This window comes from Erinaceus europaeus, chromosome 2 (genome assembly GCF_950295315.1).
Source record: "Erinaceus europaeus chromosome 2, mEriEur2.1, whole genome shotgun sequence".
NCBI lineage: Eukaryota > Metazoa > Chordata > Mammalia > Eulipotyphla > Erinaceidae > Erinaceus > Erinaceus europaeus.
This window is the reverse complement of record NC_080163.1, coordinates 199985689-200002485: the sequence shown is the minus strand read 5'-3', so window position 1 is coordinate 200002485 and position 16797 is coordinate 199985689. Positions and strand designations below refer to the sequence as shown.

Below are 16797 nucleotides of genomic sequence, written 5' to 3'. Positions count from 1 at the left end.
GAGCTGAGGTGACAGATTTCTCTTAAGTAACGAAAAGTCAGGGACAGTCTTGCAGACTAAATTTGTCCTCACATGGGAAAGGGGGGATGGGAGAGTGTATGAAATAACCCAGCCAGAAGAGCACAGGATGTGCTTAACTGAGTTTCCAATTGTGTCCATGATGCTGTCTCTCTTTCCTGGGAATCTCTCTAGATCTTATGTGAAACAAACAAGTATTTTTGAAATAAATAATTCCTCCAACTTTGGTTATTTGGTGAGAGTGTTCATTGAAATCAGTATGGTGGAAATGAGTGAGTTGTGGTAAAAGTTTGCTACAGTGGTTTCCTTAGAAGTGTGGCTCACTTCTAACAAAGTCCCAAACCTAGATATACACCAGTTTCTGTGAGAGAGAGCATATGTTCACACGTATCCATAAACAAGTGCAAGATATATACCTGAAAGCAGAAGTACACTAGAGTTTGCAGTGCGTACCCCCCAACACTTCCTCTCCACTATTCCAACCTTTGGGTCCATGACTGCTGAACAATTTGTTTGGCTTTGCATGTTAACTCTCTTTTCAGTCACCAGGTTCCAGATGCCATCAGGATGCCGGCCAGGCTTCCCTGGACTGAAGACCCCACCAATGTGTCCTGGAGCTCCGCTTCCCCAGAGACCCACCCCACTAGGGAGAGAGAGAGGCAGACTGGGAGTATGGACCGACCAGTCAACGCCCATGTTCAGCGGGGAAGCAATTACAGAAGCCAGACCTTCTACCTTCTGCATCCCACAATGACCCTGGGTCCATGCTCCCAGAGGGATAGAGAATGGGAAAGCTATCAGGGGAGGGGATGGGATATGGAGATTCAGTGGTGGGAATTGTGTGGAGTTATACCCTTCTACCCTATGGTTTTGTTAATTTATCCTTTCTTAAATAATAAATAAATAAATAAATAAATAAATAAATAAATAAATAAAAGTGCAGCTCACGTCATGGAGATGGGGCATTCCCAGACAGGGATGCACCTCCCAAATGTACCTGTTTCACCAGATTCTAGATGCTGAAAACTCTTAAGGATTATTTTGGTCTCAACTGCCTAGCTATCCATCTCAAATTCTTTTTTTCAAGAATGCCCACAGATGCTCCCTGTAACCCTGGACTCTTCCACCAGAAAACCCCAGAAACACATGATCCCCATGCGTGATCTCATGGAAAACTTCTTGTCAACTGTGACTGTAAGAGAATCAATCACATAAAACAAAAGCAGGTCCTCAAACAACCTCATTCCCCACCCCAGCCCACCCCTTCATTGTCATAATGAAATGATGTTGAACAAGAATCTTGGGAGTAGCATTCCAGGATTAAATTTTGTCTTTAATAAATTAGCAAAGATCTCAGAAAGGTCAAAAAGGTTTTAAAAAATATATTAAGTTTGTCCTGCTATAAACAGGAGCTGATTTCCTGGCGGGTACAGCCATCCAAATGAGGACTAAGCAGCACTTCCTCAAACACTCAATCAGAGACTGAAGATGGAGCCTTGGCCTTGGTTTATGAATCTCATTAACCAGAATAACTATCCCCGTAGTGTCTGCCAGAAACTTCTGATTATATATAGCAGCTGCACGCAACAGCCACCCTGAACAACGTGACTTTCTCTCTGGAAAACACTCTTTAATTCATAGACCAGAGAGCACAAAATCACCTGTGGATTTCTGAACAAAAGGATCCAGGTTTGAGCCCCAGGCCCCTACCTGCAGGGGAAAAAGCTTTGTGAGTGTTGCAAGTCTCTCTCTCTCTCTCTCTCTCTCTCTCTCTCTCTCAAAACAACCATGAAAGTCCAGATATCAACTCCAGAACTACAGGGCTTAACATAAATGCAGAATTCCTTCCTCTTTGGAAGGTGATTGGAACCAAAATTCACACATTTAAGGGCAGGGGGAGATAGCATAATGGTTATGGAAAGAGACTCTCATGCCTGAGGCTCTAAAGTCCCAGGTTCAATCCCCTGTACCACCATAAACCAGAGCTGAGCAATGTTCCATTAAAAAGAAAAAAAAGTTTAAAAAAGAAGGAAAAGAAATTCACACATTTATGTTTTGGGGGGAGCTGGCACCTTTAAAGTATTACATGTGGGTCAAAGAATATTGTGTTTTGTTCATTTATTTTTTTAATTTTATTTTTTAATCTTGGATAGACGAGGAGAAAAGTTGAGAGGGAGCAGATAAGAAAGGAAGAGAGAAAGAGATACACACAGCACTGCTATACTGCTCATAAACCTTTCCCCCAGTAGGTGGGTATGGGGGGGGGGGGACCTCTAACAGATGTGCCACCATCTGGCCCCAAAATAGTATTTTTAAAAATCTTATTTCTAGGGAGTCGAGCAGTAGCACACTGGGTTAAGCGCAGGTGGCATGAAGCGCAAGGACTGGCTTGAGGATCCTGGTTTGAGCTCTGGCTCCCCACCTGCAGGGGAGTCTCTTCAAAGGTGGTAAAGCAGCTCTGCAGGTGTCTATCTTTCTCTCCCCCTTCATGTGAGCTCAAGTTGGGTGTGCCTTCTCCCCAGGCTGCCTCCTTCCACTGCCCCCACACACATCTTCAGCACTATTGCCTTCTGGTGATTCTGAAGCTGAGCCTAGATTAGCATAGAATGTCAGAGTTATGCACCTGGATTCCTGGCTAACCACCTGCAGTGATATTCGACTTCCTCTCTGCTTCCTCTTAAATTCGCCAGTGTGATGAACTTTCTTCCAGGTCAGAGGTGACCAGCAGAGGACAAAGTCAATCAGAAATAGAGCAAGCCCACTTTGCATTGCCAGAGACACACATGCACTTCAAAGCAAGCAACAGCCGAGGTTTTCCAACCTGTCCTGACTTGACTGCAGATTCTATTAAACCCACGGTATAGTCTGATTACATCTCAAAACTGAAACTAGAAGCTGCCATAGGTTTCTCTTCTTCATAGAATCTATAGCTGTCTTGACTGTACAACAGTGGTAAGATCCTACATTTATGTGGCATTTTGCAATTCACAAAACACAGGTACCCCAAATTCACAGGCAGCTAGCTGTATGGACTCCCTCTTTTGTCAACCTCAGATAAGATTGGGCACATTCAGGGTGGGGCAGCTGTAGATCTCTTTTCATTCATTTCAAAGCAACCAGATTGTGCCTATTTCTGTATATAATTATGGCAGAGTTTAGCTGCATGGCCGGTATCACTGGCATGACTACTATACTGAGATGAAATCATTATCCTTTACAGGGAAGAAATCGAGGCCTTTAGAGGTTCTTCATGAATAAAGAACTTAACCAATAAATGACTAATAAAAAGCTGGCCTAGGATCAAAGAGTCCAGTTCTTCATCCCCTCCATGCCTGTTAAAGTCTTAAGCGAAATGACAGAGGTAACTAGTCCCTCCCTACCTCCCAGGGTTTCTCCTGCTACTAACCCAGTGAAGTAACACAACCTGTGAAACTGACCACAACCAACCTGTGTAACTGACTACTGATGTCAGAACATCACTCAGGGATTTTACTGGTAACTTTTAATTTGTTGATGCATGATGAACAGAAAGGAGTCGTCTCTTTCTAGTGGTTGCAAGGTGAGGTGAGGAGGCATCATCCTTAGAGAATGATATGTGGACCTCATTAATTCCCTAGGTGTGGGTGCTTACTGAATACCTCTCTCACCTGCCTGGCTGGCTCACGGTGCTGCAAATGGTGGGCACCACTACGGCAGAGATCCTTCTACTGAATTCAGAGGCAGACATTAAGCAAACACAGAAAACTATCCTTTCTGGGTGGGGGGCAGATAGAATAATGGTTATGCAAAGAGTCTCTCATGCCTGAGGCTCCAAAGTCCCAGGATTAACCCCTCCCCATCCCAACACCATACACCAGAGCTGAGCAGTGCTCTGGTAAAAACAAGAGTATAAAAAAAAGAAATCGTGGTCCGGGAGGTGGCGCAGTGGATAAAGCATCAGACTCTCAAGTATGAGGTCCTGAGTTCAATCCACGGCAGCACATGTACCAGTGATGTCTGGTTCTTTCTCTCTCTCTCTCCTCCTATCTTTCTCAAGCACATGTACCAGAGTAATGTCTGGCTCTTTTTCTCTCTCTCCTATCTTTCTCATGAGTAAATAAATAAAAGATTAAAAAAAAAAAAGAAATAAACCTGGGCGGAGGGTAGATAGCATAATGGTTATGCAAACAGACTCATGCCTGAGGCTCCAAAGTCCCAGATTCAATTTACCACCACCACCACCACCACCACCACCACCACCACCACCACCACCACCACCACCACCACCATAAACCAGAGCTGAGCAGTTCTCTGGTACTAAATAAATAAATAAATAAATAATCTCTTCTGGGGGAGGTGGGGAACAGGTATTGATGGTATACCCAGTTGAGTGCACACATTATCATGTGCAAAAGACCTGGGTTCAAGCTTCCCCCCCACACACCAGTAGGTGAGAAGCTTCATGAGTAGTGAAGCAGTGCTGCAGGTGTCTCTCTATCTGCCCCTCTGCTCTCAATTTCTCAGTCCTGTCAAAATAAAAGAAAGAAAATGAAAGGTACCTCTTCATGGAGGTGGCATGGTATATAGAGCACAAGACTCACAGGTATAAGGTGCCAAGTCTGATCTCCAACACTGCATGTGCCAGAGTGACGCTCTGATGCTCTGTAATAAACAAATCACTTAATAGAAACGGTCTCCCCAGAGTCGGGCGGTAGCGCAGTGGGTTAAACACAGGTGGCGCAAAGCACAAGGACCGGCTTAAGGATCCCGGTTGGAGCCCCCGGCTCCCCACCTGCAGTCAGGGCTTGGGGAGTTGCACATAATCACAAGCAAACCTGGGTTACACAGCAGTCCCTGAAGTGCTTAATGACTCTTTGAAAGGACAGGTTAGGTAAAGCGTTCTGTCATGGAAGAGAGGGGCCAGACAAAATCCACATCAAAACAGCTCACCCCCTGCCCCTAGAGGCGTTACAGATGTGACTGCTGTGTCACATGTGTGTCATTAGGTGGCAGAGAGAAGAGAGGCTTGTCTACGTCCAGTGCTCTGACCTGTGAGCCACTGGGTGATCGACAGTCTGACACTCAGCACGGCGCCCCCACCTGTTACTGCGTGTTTATTGGCGACCCGAATCCTGTCGTGTAAGAAAACTCTTATTCTTCCTTAGTTCCTGCCTGCCCTCAAGTCTCGAGGCGACCCTGTGACCTGAAGACTGGTGTTCATCCCTGTTGGATGAAGAGTGATGGCTCACATTCAAGGGGAAGGTAGATGGCCGTTAGCCTGTGACAATGACCTTATGGAATGTCTGACCTCTGTCCAAGCCCAGGTTACCAACCAGCCCAGCATCCAGAGGTGGCGTTAGATCATCTGAGAGATCTGATCACCAAATGGTACAGTGACCTTACCAGACAGACCAGTACCCCATCCTCAACCTTGTAGCAGATGCCAAGAGATTAGAAAAATGCTGGAATGGAAGGCTACTCTGCATTCTCCAGAGGCATTCACACAATCATGGAGATCCACAGCTGATCAAGCTCAGGGCCTCACAGCACTGAGTACTCCCCCACTGCTATCCTAGTTCATGAATTTGGGAGGGAGGGGGGTGTGTTTGGTTCCCTAAAGTAAAATTAAAGGGACTTTGAGGAATTTGAAAATAAACTCTTGACTTGTAAAAAAAAAAAAAAAAAAAAAAAGGTTCACCCTCAGTTGGCACATTCTGGAATTCTTCTGCTATAAAAAGTCAGCAATGGTAGAGACTTACTGTTAGGGCTTGCCACCTGCCAAATAACGTACGTGTGTGTGTGTGTGTGTGTGTGTGTGTGTGTGTGTGTGTTAGGTATGTGTAGGTGTGTGTGTGTGTGTGTATGTGTTAAGTCTAAGAATTGGGCATGGAGCTCTGTGGTAGAACATGCTTGTCATATGTTCTTTTTTTTTAAATTTATGACTTTATTTATTGAGAGAGAGAAAGAGAGAAAAGAGGAAAGGAGCAGATGGAGGGGAGGGAAGGGGATGGGAGGCTGGAGTCCTGATACCTGAGAGCTGTTTTATCCACTGTGATACCTGTCAGGCTGTGCCACTGGTTCTCTTTAACTTGGTTAGTTGGTTTTCCATTTTCAATTCTGAAAACTCCTTATTTGGTAGTCAGAGAACGTTGAATATGAATTAAAAACAAAAACAAACAAACAAAAAATCTGTATTTGCCAGAGTTCCATTCCAGTACACGTGGTGCTGAGGAATCAAACATGGAACCTCAGGCAAACAGGTCGCGAACTCTACCGACCAACCCCACCCCCGGGCCACTGAACCAAAGTCCTAAACCAAAGCTCCTCAGAGTTAGAACGTCTGAGTGGTGCTGCCGTATTGCCCAGGAACCCTCAAAGGACTACTTAACTGCAACCCGGGGTGATTATCTGTGATGAACCCACAAACTAAACAAAATGAGCATGAGACTCTGCGTATGCTCTTACCCATACCCATCAAGTCTACCTCCTGAGAGCCATAAAAATACCAAAGAAACCCTTTCTGAATGACTCGTTTTTCCACTGTGTCCTCGATAGCGTCTTTTATTATCATCCGCGGTAGATAAAAGGTAAAGGGACCTAGTCAGAGTCTGAACTTAAAATACAGCTTAGTTGGAGTACAGACCCAAGGCGGCTTTCTGTCACCACTTCTGCAAGGTTGAAAGATGACAGCAATGACCCAGACTAGATTCTGATGCACAGGTAGCGAATTATTTTTATGGCCACCAGTGTAGAAATTTTCCATTCATTCGTTTACTTCACTCTAGGATTCGTCCATAGGAACTAGTTCCCTCTGAAGGAGGAATGGCTGACAACACTTTTTTTTTCAGTACATTCATGGTGTTCTGGGAGTCATGGGGCCAGGAGGTGGCACACCTGGTTTAGTGCACACATTACATTGCACAAGGACACAAGTTCAAACCCCCGGCCCCCACCTACAGGAGGAAAGTTTCACAAGTGGTGAAGCAGGGCTGTAGGTGTCTGTCTCTATCTCCCACTCCCCTTTCAATTTCTGTCTCTATCCAATAATAAACTTTAAAAAAAAAAAAAAAGGAAAAAATTACTGTCTCATCCCGAGGTACAAATGCCAACAACAACAGTTCTAGAAGCAGGGAGTGTGGAAAAGGACTCTTTCAAGCCAAGATATCTTATTTGTCCAATTATTACTGGTGAGAGTTGGTGTCTTTCCCTCCCTGGTCAAATGCCAATACCGTATATAATGGGGTGGGGTGGGGGTGGTGGTAATGGGGATATGAGCACTTCTCCAAGTCTTCAGTTTAAACAAGGTTTTACAGGCCTGCCTAATGCATGCACACATTAGGGATTTCATCTCCAAAGAAACAGCAAGTTGTTGCGTACAAAGAACTCAACAATGAGTCTGCAGGGCCTGTGTATTGTATTTTTCACAAAGAAAAAAGGGGGAGCAGGTGGTAGCACACCTGATTGAGTACACATGTTATAATGTGCAAAGACCCAGGTTTGAGTCCCCAATTCCCACCTGCAAGGGAGAAAGCATTGCAAGTGAAGCAGTGCTGCAGGTGTCTCTCTCCTTCTCCAGTAAATAAAGATAATAATTAAAAAAAAAAAAAAAATAGATCACTGTATAGTAAGTGCTTCTGCTTAATCCAGTGCATTACAAAAACACAACTCCCTACACCATACCAGCTCATAGCGGGAACGGGCTTGGAGCATAAGTAATCCCTACAGAGAAAGTGCTGGGTGCTGGAAACTGTAGGTGCCAGCAAGCAGGCTCGCATCACGCTCCATTGTTTTCTTAGCCTTTTCTTACTCCCTCGCAGGTCTGTTTCAATAGCATCACACAGGACTTCAAATTCAAACGGACTCTGACTCCTATGGGTGACTTCTGTACCAAGGGCACTGCAGTCGCTCCAATGGATCTCTACCCCACTTTCCTCATCAATTGTCTCTGCTGTGCTGATGGACTCACTTCCAGAAAGATTGTCCCGCCTGCTTGCTAGAACCTGAACCAGTGGAGTGCTCAGAGGGAAAAGCCAGCTCACTCAGTGAGCTGCTTTGCCAGGCTCAAGAACCAGGTTCAAACCTGGTCACCACTGCGCTCAAGTCAACAGTCACTGCTGCTGTGGGTTCTTTTATTCTTTCTCCCCATCTCTATCTAAGACAATGACGATGATGATGGAATTGATCTGGGAACTCTGCAGCCCCCTCATAACCTTTTAGAAAGGTGAACAATGTGGGGCCAGGTGGTGGCACATCTGGTTAAGCGATCACATCACACTGTGCAAAGATTCAGAGAGATGTAAGCCCCTGGTCCCCAAACCTGCACACTCAATTTCTCTGTCTCTATCCAATAATTAAGATAAATTAAAAAAAAAAAAATTAACCGGCGTAAGGATCCCGGTGCGAGCCCCCCGCTCCCCACCTGCAGGGGAGTCGCTTCACGGGTGGTGAAGCAGGTCTGCAGGTGTCTATCTTTCTCTCCCCTCTCTCTCTGTCTTCCCCTCCTCTCTCCATTTCTCTCTGTCCTATCCAACAACAAAGCAACGTCAACAATGGCAATAATAACCGCAACGAGGCTGCAACAACTAGGCCAACAAAAAGGGGGAAAAATGGCCTCCAGGAGCGGTGGATTCATGGTGCAGGCACCGAGCCCAGCAATAACCCTGGAGGAAAAAAAAAAAAAAAAATTAAAAAGAAAGCTCAACAATACTCATATTCTTTGTTGTTATTATTATTTAACCATTGTTATTATTTTTAACCAAAGCACTACTTAGCTCTGGCTTATGGTAGTGCAAGGGGTTGAACTAGGACTTTGGAGTCCCAAGCATGAGAGTCTCTTTGCATAACCCTTACACTGTCTCCCCCAGTCCCCAGTGCTCATATCCTGATTGTGTTATCTAAACCCTGCCTTGTGGTTTAGATAACAGCCTGCTCATTTTGTCAGCAGAGGGCTTTCCAGACAACTAGCTAAATGAATTGACATAATAACCAGGAAGTTCAACTCTGGCTCTAATTGGTCCCTCATCCCTGGCATTACTCCCACTACGGGAGATGTAAAGGCAGGATTCTAACCTTGGTCACCCCCTTCTCCTACCACTGGGCTGAGAGCTGTGTGGACTCTGTTACCATGCCCCCTTCTCCCTAGTTGTTGTCAATCCTTCAACCTGCCCACTCTTCAGCACAACTCTTCTTACAATTCTGCTTTCATCTTTTGGAAAAGGTGTGAATTGTACCAACGGGAAATCTTCTATAAAACACTGCCAAGAACTGCTAATCACCCTTCGCACACACAGGCCCTCCCTGTCACCTCGGGCCTGCACTGAGTGAGTGGTTCACCCCTTTGTCAAACTCCCGTGGCTCTTTGCATACACTAAGTGAGTCATCAGTCTTTATCACTGCCTATCAAACGAGTAGTCCTGGGAGGCTGGGCCACAATCCTGAGTGACAAACTCCTGATCCCAGGCTTTGGTACAGGCATATTATTTAAAAAAAAAAAAAAACCTGTGTTGGCTATGAGGTGGGCAAAGGACTTTACTAAATACATAAAGAAATGTTCAAAACCATGCCATGCCTTTGACACTGTTACATATGGTGCATGTAGCGTTGTTGACATCAGCTCAGAAATACAGAAGTGGTGTTTTCACTCAGACTCTTTTTTTAAACTTTCTTTTATTTTTTATCTTTGTTATTATTTATTTATTTATTCCCTTTTGTTGTCCTTGTTTTATTGTTGTAGTTATTATTGATGTCATTGTTGGATAGGACAGAGAGAAATGGAGAGAGGAGGGGAAGACAGAGAGGGAGAGAGAAAGACAGACACCTGCAGACCTGCTTCACCGCCTGTGAAGTGACTCCTCCTGCGGGTGGGGAGCCGGGGGCTTGAACCAGGATCCTTAGCTGGTCCTTGTGCTTTGTGCTACATGCGCTTAACCCGCTGCGCTACCGCCTGACTCCCCGACTCAGACTCTCTTATCTTATAGTTCATAGGACACACACAGTTTCTGTTTTGCAATTACTTCATTATTTTGACTATTAAAGACTTTCTTGCATATGGAGAAGGTAAAAAATACATTCATATTTAGAATACCCAGCATAATTGTAAAACAAGCTCAGAAGGAAAAGGGAGGTGTGGGCCCAAGCGGTGGTGCACCTGGTTAAGTGCACACATTACAGTGTGCAAGGACCTGGGTTCAAGCCCCATGCCCCCACCTGCAAGGGAAAAGCTTCACAAGTGGTGAAGTAGGGCTACAGGTGTCTGTCTCTCCACCTCCCCCTCCCCTCTAAATGTTTCTGTCTTTATCTAATAATAAATAAATGATTTAAAGAAAAATATATTTAAAAACCATAAAAAAAGAAAAGAGAAGAAAAAGCAAAGTGCTATGTAGAATTCAATTCTTTTCTTTTTAATTTATTGTTGGAGAGAGACATAAGCTGAGGGCGAAAGAGATGGAAAGGGAAAGTAACAGACACAGCTGCAGACCTGCTTCATCACTTGTGAAGCTTTCCTCCTGCAAGTAGGGACCAGGGTCTTGAACCCAGGTCCTTGTGCACTGTAATATGACTGCTTAACTAGGTGCACCACCGCCTGGCCACAACAAAATATATTCTGACTGACCTCTAGTCCAGAATCCTTATGTAGGTACTTTTATGAGAAACAAAGCCGTAGGGGAGATTATTTCTGAGTGTTCTGAGATCATAAAGAGGCTGGCTTCTACTAGGAAGCAATACATGCGAGACAAGGCTGATAGTGTACTCACAAACTATAACACTATAGGGTCAGGAGATAGCTCACTTGGTAGAGCACACACTTCACTATTGAGTGAGGCCCCGGGTTCGAGGCTCAGCCACAAGAGGAAAGCTTTACAATCTGTGGCATCTCTCCTTTCTCTGTTTAAAAAAAAAAGTCACACTTGTTCTTACCCACTTCTAGTTTTCTGGTGAACATTTCACACAAATAACCCCCCTTCTCTAACACACTCGAATGTAATGGGAACAGAACTTCCTCAGTTATTAAGCTGTCCAGCCTCACATGGGTCCTGGATCTGCAGAAAAGGCTCCTTGTACTGACAGAATCAGCTGAAACTGCCACGGGACTGACCACAGCCAACAAAAACACAGTGCACAGCTAGCTCCCCTTTAAATGGACTTTTGCACCGGAGACCTGAACGAATTCCAAATGGAACAATAGTAATCACTGTGAAGACAGGACGCCTGCCAAGAAACACACTGTTAAAGATGGAAATTGCAGCATTTCAAAAGGTCTAATTTTAGGTGGCCAGATACACAGTGAGTGGGTTGAAACCTCTGGCCATCAGGAAATCCCCCTCTCTCCTTCAGGTCTGAATGTACTCTCTTTTTCAGCAGAAACTTTGAGAGTTTGATGGGCTCTTAGCCATCCTGGGAACAGCTGCAATTCTTGATGGTCCGTGGCCCTTGATGGTGGCTTAGAACTGTTGGGCCTTGGTCATGATGAACAATCTTTTTGATACACTGCTGTATCTGGTTGGCCAAAATCTTGTTTAATATTTTGGCATCTATGTTCATCAGAGATATTGGTCTGTAGTTTTCCCTTTTTGTTATGTCTCTATCTGCTTTTGGTATCAGGGTGATGTTGGCTTCATAGAAGGTGGAAAGGAGTGTTCCTGTTTCTTCGATCTTATGGAAAAGCTTTAGAAGTATGGTTATTAACTGTTTCCTGAAGGTTTTGTAGAATTCGTTTGTGAAGTCATCTGGTCCAGGAGTTTTGTAGTTGGGGGGATTCTTAATAACTGTTCTGATTTCTTTGTCTGTGATTGGTGTATATAGGTTTTGTAGTTCTTCTTGGTTCAGTTTTGGAAGGCATATGTTTCTAGGAATTCTTCCATTTCTTCCAGATTTTCTAGCTTGGTAGAAGTTTTGCATGATTTTCTGTATTTCTGTGGTGTCAGTTGTGATATCACCTCTATCGTTTACAATTCTATGAATTTGAGTCTTCTCCCTTTTTTTTTTAGTGAGTCTGGCTAGGGGTTTGTCAATCTTGTGTAATTTTTCAAAGAACCAACATTTGGCTTCATTGATCTTTTGTACGGTTCTCTTTTTTTCGATGTTGTTCATTTCTGCTCTAATTTTAATGATTTCTGTCCTTCTGGTTGCTTAAGGGTTTCTTTGTTCCTCTTCCTCTAAGTCCTTAAGGTGTGCAGTAAGGTCGTTTATTTGAGCTTTTGCTTGTTGTTTAATATGTGATTGTACGGTGGGTCTGATGGGATGACCAGACAGAGCAGGGGAGAGACAGAGAGCCATGAAGGCTGGTTCTAACTGGTGAGACGGGGGAATAGGACTGGCAGAAATAAAAGAGGAAATCTAAACCCGAGTTATCAAGTTAGGATCAGAACAAGTTCCAAACCATACAGACCGAAGACCTAGGCAGGTGATAGCCTGCCAGGAGTCCCTTGCTCAGGACATGGCTGGGAAGAACGTCACCAAGGCCACTACCAACGTGAACAGTTAGTTCACCTGTAGCTGGTGATCATAAATCAGGCCTCCTTTTAAAAAGGAGATAGGCAGGTGAGAGAATGATATGGCATGCAACGCTCTACCTCCATCTCATTCTTGTAAAGAACGTAGAGAGAAGAAAAGAAAAAGAAATCAAATGTTAAACTCAACATGCAGTATTGATAATGACACGCGTCTACTACATTTTACACTTCCTGACTTTTCCTTTTCTTTTTTCTTTTTTTCCTAGCTGCCACAAGCTCTCAAAGGAAAAGTAACTTGGCCTGAAAAATGGCATGAAAGTAGTAGAAACCAGTCTTTCTAGAAAGACAGATCTGAGTCTGAATCCTATCTCCTCCGGACAGCTGCTAGTTCTGTGGCAAGATTTAGCCTGTTTGTACAAAGGAAGATCATACCTTCTTTTCTTTCTTTTTTTGAGGGGAGGGGTGGCTGGTTAGGTAGAGTGAGACTTCAACACTCTGGGGTGAAAGAGATCACAGCACTGGTGTTTGCCTCACTGTAGCAAAACAGCACTTTGTCCAAGTGAAGTGTTTTGCAGACCTCAGAGATAATACCTTCTTTAAAGCATTATCATCAGAAACCAGCGAGTAACATTTTAAGCACATGATAGGCGCACTTAATGTATACTTCCCTCTTGACACTTGGGCTGGGTTATTGTTGGGCTCAGTGTCTACAGGATGACTTGACCCGTCTCTTTCTTGTCTTTCTCTTTCTCCTCCCCTGTCTCTCTCCTTTCTTTCTAAGACAGAGATAAAAGGAGAGAGGGCAAGGAAGAAAGAGACAGAGACAGACACAGAGAGAGAGAGAGAGAGACCTACAGCACTGTTCTACTGTTCATGAAGCTTTCCCGCCACAGACGGAGACCAGGGACTTGAAGACAGGTCCTGAGTGCATGGTAAAGTATGCCGTCTACTAGGTATGGCATTGCCCAGCCGCAATGTACACTTTATTAATCCCAATAATGTTCAGCAGAGTTGGGGCATAACAGATAACAGGTTTGGGGTTCACAAAAACAAATTTTAAGTGCATTTTTTACCACATTACATAGACAAAAACTTCTGCTTTATATCTTTATTTACTCATTTATTGGACAGAGACAGAGAGAAATTGAGAGGGATGGGGAGATAGAGAGGCAGAAACAGAGACACATGCAGACCTGTTACACCACTCATGACGTTTCCTCCCTGCAGAAGACGAGGAACTTCAACTTAGGTTCTTATGCATGGTAATATGTACATTCAACTGAGTATGCCAACACCTGCCTGCTGGTCATAGGATTTTAATTTGTAACAGTAATAATACAGCATAAAATATATTACAACATATAGGCAGCAAAGAGGATTAGTTCTGGGGCATGGAGAAAACTTTCCTATCTATAGCAAAACACTTTAAGATCATCAGTAGTATTGTAGTAGTGGTCGTAGTATAGTAGTAGTATTGTAGTAGTGGTCGTAGTATAGTAGTAGTATTGTAGTAGTGGTCGTAGTATAGTAGTAGTATTGTAGTAGTGGTCGTAGTATAGTAGTAGTATTGCAGTAGTGGTCGTAGTATAGTAGTAGTATTGTAGTAGTGGTCGTAGTATAGTAGTAGTATTGTAGTAGTGGTCGTAGTATAGTAGTAGTATTGTAGTAGTGGTAGTAGTAATACTGTAGTAGTGTAGTAATATAGTAGTAGTGGTGATAGTATAGTAGTAATACTGTAGTAGTATAGTAGTAGTACTGTAGTAGTGGTAGTAGTATAGTAGTAATACTGTAGTAGTGTAGTAGTATAGTAGTAGTAGTGGTGGTAGTATAGTAGTAGTACTGTAGTAGTGGTAGTAGTATAGTAGTAATACTGTAGTAGTGTAGTAGTATAGTAGCAGTAGTGGTAGTAGTATAGTAGTAATACTGTAGTAGTATAGTAGTAGTAGTGGTGGTAGTATAGTAGTAATACTGTAGTAGTATAGTAGTAGTAGTAGTGGCAGTAGTATAGTAGTAATACTGTAGTAGTGTAGTAGTAGTGGTGGTGGTAGTATAGTAGTAATACTATAGTATTACTATAGTAGTAGTGTAGTAGTATAGTAGTAGTAGTGGTGGTACTAGTATAGTAGTAATACTGTAGTAGTGTAGTAGTATAGTAGTAGTAGTGTAGTAGTATAGTTGTAGTAGTGGTAGTAGTATAGTAGTAATACTGTAGTAGTGTAGTAGTAGTGGTGGTAGTAGTATAGTAGTAATGCTGTAGTAGTGTAGTAGTATAGTAATACTGTAGTAGTGGTAGTAATATAATAGTAGTACTGTAGTAGTATAGTAGTAGTACTGTAGTAGTGGTAGTAGTAGTAAGTAAGTAAGTAAGGCATGCAAGTAGACACTGAAAAGCCACTTGGTCTGACCATACCATCATTCCTTTTGGGCAGACTGTCTTAATGAAGAAGCCAATGGTAGAGCTCCCAAGGTGAAAACCAACAGTCACAGAAATGAACATCTACAGTCTGAACTCGAGGGCCATCCCAAAGTGACTGTTACTCTTCTTGAAGTGTGTAGCAAAGGAGAATACGACTATTCCTCATTGTCCTCCTAGCTGCCGTTCTCCCCAAGCTTTGTTTTATTTTGATGCAGAGCTGGGAATGAAAAGGTGCCTTACACATGCAACAATATTGCTGAGTCCCCTCCCTGGCATATATTTATGTTTTGTTTTGTTTTGAGAGAGAGAGAGAGAGAAACAGAGAATAGGGTGGCCCGGGAGGTGGCGCAGTGGATAAAGCACTGGACTCTCAAGCATGAGGTTCTGAGTTCAGTCTCCAGCATCACATGTACCAGATATCTGGTTCTTTCTCTCTCTCCTCCTCCTATCTTTTCATGAATAAATAAAATCTAAAGCCAGAGAGAGAGAGAGAGAGAGGAAGAGAAAGAGAGAGAGAGTAGGAGAGAGACACCAAAGCTTGCTCCACCATCCACAGAACTTCCACAGTACTGTCCATGGTGTTCTTGTGTGGTGCTGGTGATTGAACCCAAAGGTCTCATGTACACCTACTGAACCATCGCTCTGCCTATGGCTTTAATGAATAGATTTTTTTTTAAAGTTGTTTTAGGCCTTCAGGTAAATAAAGCAGAAAGAGAGCTCCCCCAGCCCTTGCCCCTGCCACAAGTGGATGGGCTGAGCCAGTGTCTCATCCTTATCCTCACCCAGGGATCCACTCACTCTGTGCTGTTCATTCTTTGAGTTTTGACGACTCCATAATTACATATATCCACCACCCTAGTCTCTTACCAAAGAGTTTCACTGCCCTAAAAGAAATCTCTGTACTCCACCTAATCTAGTCAAATCTTCCTTCTAGGCCCTTGGCAACTGCTGAACTTTATATGGTATCTAGAGTGCCGCCTTTCCCCCAAATGTTCTATCATTGGGATCACAGTGTACAGAACTTACTCAGAATGGTTCTTTTCACAGCAATCTACATTTAATCTTTCCCCATGTTTTTTCTTAGCTCAATGGGCCACTTCTTTCTAGTGCTAAAACATATCCCATTAACTAGAAGGATGGAAATTTTGTTTATTGGTGCAACCTCCAGAAGGCTGTCTTAGTTTCTTCTGAGCTTTCGTAATCATGAAGATGGTTGCTATAAAGCACATAAGCAAGTAAAACAGGGATGAAACATAGTCCTAGATATACTTATAGGATCCCTCCAGAAATGACACGTTTCCTTCTTTAAAGGCTTACTCAGGAGAGGGTAGAATAGCATAATGGTTATGCAAAAAGACTCTCATGCCTGAGGACCCAGGCTCAAGCCTCTACACCATCATATAAACCAGAGTTGATCATTGTTCTGGTATATAAAAGATAATAATAAAAAGGCCTGTTTAAGAAGAAAAATTGCCACCAGGAGCAGTGGATTTCTAAGTGCCTACACCAAGCCCCAGCTATAATAACCCTGATGGCAATATCATAAATGAATAAATAATGACCTATTCAAGAGACGACAAAGAGGATGGAACATAGGGGATGAGAGCAGGACCTGCTGGAAAAGTAAGATTCCTTGAAAGTGCAAGAGACTGGTTTTACTCAATCCACCTTTGTTGACACAGTCTAAATACCCAGGATGCTAAGGTGTTCTCTGGAGTGGGTGGCAGGTGGAGAAAAAGAGGATTAAGTAACCAGTGACCTAGAATCCGAAAGTGGTGCTCCCCCAAGGCCTACTGTAGCAGCGGCAAAGAAGGGAGGGCTTTCCCCTCCAAAACCACTTCCTTGCAGGCCTGTCGGCGCGGCTCCAGTGCCAGCAAAGAGCGACACTCTGGTGTGAAGAAACCGCGGTCCCTTTCCGGCAACAGAACAGGC

General features: G+C 43.6%; 1 protein-coding gene and 1 non-coding gene across 4 annotated transcripts in view; one reads left to right on the top strand and one right to left on the bottom strand.

Moving 5' to 3' along the window:
- ELOVL6 (ELOVL fatty acid elongase 6) overlaps positions 1-16797 on the bottom strand; it is a 114890-nt gene that overhangs the window by 61820 nt on the left and 36273 nt on the right. The gene's annotated exons all lie outside the window — the stretch shown is intronic.
- Positions 4950-5080, top strand: LOC132537399 (small nucleolar RNA SNORA17). Its single transcript, XR_009548833.1, has one exon. It is a non-coding gene; the product is annotated as a small nucleolar RNA SNORA17 (small nucleolar RNA).